At 37.4% G+C, this 5,761-nt stretch overlaps 1 pseudogene; it reads left to right on the top strand.

The window, feature by feature from the left end:
* Positions 1 to 5,064: 5,064 nt before the first annotated feature.
* On the top strand, positions 5,065 to 5,423 carry LOC102833909 (annotated as a pseudogene).
* Positions 5,424 to 5,761: the final 338 nt, after the last annotated feature.

Below are 5,761 nucleotides of genomic sequence, written 5' to 3'. Positions count from 1 at the left end.
ACCTCCTCATTTCTTCCATTTGCCTTAGCATCTCTATGTTGGAAACAAGTTTCAGAATCTCTTCTGACATTCATTTTGGTCTTTTCCTTCTTGTTTTCTAAGTGAATTTTCCTTTCTTACTGTATGATGTACTTGATGTTATCCCACAACTCTTCTGGTCTTCGAATTTTAGTGTCTAATGCATCAAATCTCTTTTTCAGATGATCTCTAAATTCAGATGGGATATATTCAAGGTCATATTTTTGACTCACGTGGACTTGTTGTAATTTTCTTTTAGATTCAGGCTGAATTTGCAATAGAGCAATTGTCTGCTCCTGGCCTTGTTTTAGATGATGATATGGAACTTTTCCACCATCTCTTTCTATAGATGCAGTCAATTTGATTTCTGGTGAGGTCCATGTGTATAGCCGTCTTCTGTGTTGTTTAAAAAAGCATTTTCAGTGACTAAGTTGTTGGTCTTACAAAATTTTATCATGCGATCTTAAGCATCGTGTCTATCACAAAGGCCATGTTTTCTAAAGACTGATCCTTCCTCTTTGTTTCCAATCTTTTTATTCCAATCACCAGTAATAATCAATACTTCTTGATTACGTGTTTGATTAACTTCAGTCTGAAGAAATTCATAGAATTCTTCAGTTTCATCATCATTGGCTTTAGTGGTTCGTGCATAAATTTAAATAATAGTGGTATTAATTGGTCTTACTTGTAAGAGTGCAGATATTATCCTATCACAGACAACATTGTACTTCAAGAGAGGTCTTAATATATTCTTTTTCATGATGAATGCAACACCATTCCTCCTCAATTTGTCATTCCCGGCATAGTAAATCATGTGATTGTCAGATTCAAAATGGCCAATACCAGTCCATTTTAACTCACTAATGCCTAGGATATTGTTGTTTATGTGTTTCATTTCATTTTTGACAATTTCTAATTTTCCTTGACTCATACTTTGTACATTCTATTTTATGATTATTAATGGACGTTTATAGCTGTTTATCTTCATTTTGAGTTATGCCCCATCTGCAAATGAAGGTCCTGAGGGTATTACTCAGTTTGTGGCATCATGGTCAATTCTACTTTGAGGAGGCAGCTCTTTCCCAGTTGTATTTTGAGGGCCTTCCAACCTGAGGATATCATCTTCTGGCACTATATCTGACAATATTCAGCGGTTCCTCATCATATTTCTGTATTCAGTATTCTAGTGCTGACAGTGTTCCACTGCTATTCATAAGGTTTTCAGTGACTAAATTTTTAGAAGTAGTCTCTTTCTCCTTCTTCCTAGTCTGCATTCTTTTTGAAGCTCAGCTGAAACCTGTCCATGATGGATAAACCTATTGGTACTTAAGATACCTGTGGCATAGCTTCCAGAATCACAGCAACATGGAAGCAACACAGTTCAACAGATTGACAGATGAGTGGTGCTTCCCACTCCTGGTAACCATCAAAAACATTTTTTTTCAGTCTAGAAACACTTCTTAAACTTTTACAATAATGTCCTTTTGTGACTGACTAATTTCACTCAGCATAATGTTCTCCAGGCTCATCCAAGTTATGAGGTGCTTCTCACATATACCTATGGCAAAGCTTCCAGCATCACAGCTACATGCAAGCTGTACAACAAATGGACAGACTAGTGGTGGGTTTAATACTTTAGTGAATTCAAACATATGTCTCTGCTTTCTTTGCACTTAAAATGTATTGGGCATAAAGGTTAAAGACTCACTGTATGTTTTTTAAAAAATTACTAGATGTTGTGAGAAGGTATTAGGCAATGTTTGCATGGCACATTGATTTTTATATACACTCCTTAATAAAAGTTGGGAACCTGACTCCTTCCCAACACAGGCTTAGTTGTTTTCTACTCTTTCACTATCCACCCAAGTAGGAAGTAAGGTTAGCTCACTGAGGTGTGAATCCTTAACATCAGACTTCTTTGTTGTATTCCAATGTGTGACTCAGATCACAAGCTAGATTCCTCAACAGGGTGTGATTCTGCACTTAACAAATGAAGTAGGCATGGAGGTGGGGCAGGAGAAGTTTAGAATGAATTAGTATTAACTAATTTTGCTTTGCTTTGATGTTGTTGTTGTTGATGTCATCGAGCCAGTTCTGACTCATAGCAATCCTATATAGGGTTTTCAAGGAGCAACTGGTGGGTTTGAAATGCCGACCTTGTGGTTAACTGTCCAGTGCTTATCCTACAATGCCACGCCAGGATTCATAACTCTCGCTCTCTTTTTTTTTTTTTATGTAAAGGAAAGCCCCACCTGCTTCTACTAAAGATATAGTCACATCTATGCTACACCAACCCTCACACTCAATTCTGTCTGAATATTTTGAAAGCCTTAAGGCTATCTCTTTTTGGGATGCAAACTCAGATTTTAAGTGGAATCAGTTACATGAGGTAGATCTGAGCCTAGATTTCCAAACTTTTATCTGGAATTTCATTCTGAGTATGCTCCTTTTTATTATGGGTTTGGTTCCTAAGTTAAGATAATTGGGCTCAATTAATTAGTTCTTTGATAAACATTGAGTGTCTACAGTATATAAGTAATAAAATAAGGCAAACGTGTGCTCTAAAAATTTCATTAATTTTCTTAAAAATTCTGAAAATGGAAGTACTGACATTAGATGTTGTTGTTGTTAGTTGCCATTGAGTTGGTACCGACTCATAGTGACCTTATGCACAGCAGAATGAAATACTGCCTGATCTGGGGCCAACCTCATTACTGTTGCCATGCTTGAGTCCATCGATGCTGCCATTTGGTCAATCCATCTCATTGGGGGTTTTCCTCTTTTCCTCTGACCCTCCACCTTACCAAACATGATATCCTTCTCCAGCGACTGGTCCCTCCTGACAATATGTCTGAAGTATGAAAGATTAAGTTTGGCCATCCTGGTCTCCAAGGAGAACTCAGGCTGCATGCACTTCTTCCAAAATGGATCTATTGGTTCTTTTGACAACCCATGGTACTTTCAATATTCTTCTCCAACACCATAACTCAAAGGCATCAATTCTTCTACAGTCTTCTTTATTTACTGTTCAGCTTTTGCATGCATATGAGGTTATTGAAAATCATGGCTTGGGTCAGGTGCACCTCAAACTGACATCTTTGCTCTTCAACACTTTAAAAAGGTCTTGTGCAGCAGATTTGCCTAATGCAATCTGTCGTTTGATTTCTTGACTGCTGTTTCCATGAGAGTTGATAGTTGATCCAAGAAGAATGAAGTCCTTGACAACTTCAATTTTTTTTCTCCATTGATAAGAATGTTGTTTATTGGTCCAGTGGTGAGTATCTTTCTTTTCTTTACATTGAGATGTAATTCATACCGAAGGCTGTGTTCTTTGATCTTCATCAGTAAATGTTTTAAGTCTTCTTCACTTTCAGAAAACAAGGTTGTATCATCTGCATATCACAGGTTGTTAATTAGTCTCCCTCCAATCCTGATGCCATGTTTTTCTTCATATAACCCAGCTTCTTGGATTATTTGCTCAGCATACAGGTATTTAGGGTAAGAAAGGAAATAACTTATACAAAAATTTTCCAGGAAACAATTCATGATTTATTCTGCTCTAGAGTCCTGGTGTGGCACTGTGGGTTAATGCACTGGATTGCAAAATCAGTTTGAACCACAAGGTCGGTGGTTCAAGCTCACTGGCTGTTCCTTGGAAACCCTATATAGGGTTGCTATGGGTTGGAACCGACTTAATGACACTTAACAATAACAGCAACAGAAGAAGAAAATACTCAATTCTAAACATGCTAATACGTATAAACACAATGAGACAATATAATTTGTATGAAACATGTAACCACAAACATTGACATCCAGCCTCATTTGAATGTGCAAAATAAGTCAAAGTTCTATTCACTTTAATGATAATAGGAGTGACATACATGCACAGAGTGAGCACAATTGAAGGGCTAGCTGATTAAGAGCTGTGTTCTGTGGTTTTTAACATTTGCATGTGATGAAACCCTGCAGAATAGAGATTGTTTCCATGAATTTGGTATATGAAGAAAACTTGCAAAGTGATAGTGAGTTAATGACTCAGTTTCTCAAAAGGGGAGACTATTGGTCTAACACCTTCCTAACTTGTAGCTGTCAACATGCTTAGTTTTGTTCTAATGGGAGTTAGGCTGGAAGAGGGAAAGGTTTTGTAGTATACGTTATGTGATATTAATAAGAAACACATTCTGTTTGATGCACTCTCTAATTAAATGCGCTTCATCTTACTAAAAATTGAACCATTCAAAAATAATAAGTCCTTTGTTTCTATGACCCACAAATGATCAGCATTGTGGATGATCAAAAAATGTCTTAAAGGTACCCTTCTAGTTCAGTTTTATTTGATTTACAGCTGAAAGCACCACTTTATATTTTTTCCAAGCATCAAAGTCATAATGTTTTACAAATACTCAAAAGTACTTGAAATCCATGAACCTCTACATTCCTATTTTTAAAATTCTTCTTTAAGTGTGTATTGAAATTGGTTAAACAGATGGCTTTCTATTTTGTGAAAAACTGATAAATATTCATCACAAGATGGAGAACTCATAGGTTGAATTTCATTCTGGAGTGCATTTTTACAACCAGGTAATTAACCTCTGAAAATGAGAGTAGTTGAAGGAAATAAGGAAAACCTTAATAAGATGATCTCATGAACATTGGTGTAGTTACTTCTCAAGCAAAGATGCTACAGAAAATTAATAATTAAAGAACTTCAATCCATTTACAGAGTTTAATTTGCAAGGTTTAGCAGTTTTTCTCTTTATTACGGTAACCTTATGGGAGTGTTTCTTCATAACAACGGGAACGAGAATAAAATTTTTTGGTGGGAGGATGGAGGTGCCCACATTAATTAGTTACCATATATTTATGGAGGTTCCTGAGTGACTCAAAAGGTTTCTACTTGAGGACTAACCTAAAGATTGCAATTCAAGTCAACGTAGTATCATGGCAGAGGAAAGGTCTATATCGCTCGGCCACTCCTGCTCCTGACTCATCGATGTTCGCTTTTGCAGAGGAGCAAGTTGGTCACGAAGCTGCGCCGCAGCCATGGTTTTTAAGGATACTGGAAAGACGCCGGTGGAACCAGAGTGGCCATTCACCTGATTAGAATTACTCTAACCAGCCGCAACGTGAAATCGCTGGAGAAAGTGTGTGCTGACTTGATTAGAGGTGCAAACGACAAGAACCTGACAGTGAAGGGCCCGGTTAGGATGCCTACCAAGACTTTGAGAATCACAACAAGGAAGACTCCTTGTGGTGAAGGTTCTGAGACCTGGGACAGCTTCCAAATGAGAATCCATAAGCGACTCATTAACTTGCACGGTCCTTCTGAGATTGTTAAGTAAATCACTTCCATCAGTATTGAGCCTGGAGTAGAGGTTGAAGTCACCTTTGCAGATGCTTGAGTCAACTATTTTAATAAATTGAGTATCCATTGGTTAAAAAAAAAAAAAAAAATTGCACCAACATAAAGCAGAGCTTTAGTTGATGCAGGTGTGTTGTGTAGGCGTTAGCAGTACTGTCCTCACCACACATTCATTGGACAGTAGCACAACCCCAAGAAAAGAATGGCTTTCTGTAAAGATTACAGCTAAGAAAATCCCATGGAACATGTAACACATGGAGTTGCCACGAGTTGTAACGAACTCTACACTGAGTTAATAATACTGAGTTAAAAGAGTGAGAGATTATTATGGGATGGAATGGACAAGAAAGCGTTCCTCTCCTGAAGCTTACACTAAAC

The sequence above is a fragment of the Chrysochloris asiatica genome, unplaced genomic scaffold (genome assembly GCF_000296735.1).
Source record: "Chrysochloris asiatica unplaced genomic scaffold, ChrAsi1.0 scaffold00066, whole genome shotgun sequence".
NCBI classification, from domain to species: Eukaryota; Metazoa; Chordata; class Mammalia; order Afrosoricida; family Chrysochloridae; genus Chrysochloris; species Chrysochloris asiatica.
The sequence above is the reverse complement of the archived record's forward strand: the minus strand, read 5'-3'. Positions and strand labels throughout refer to the sequence as shown.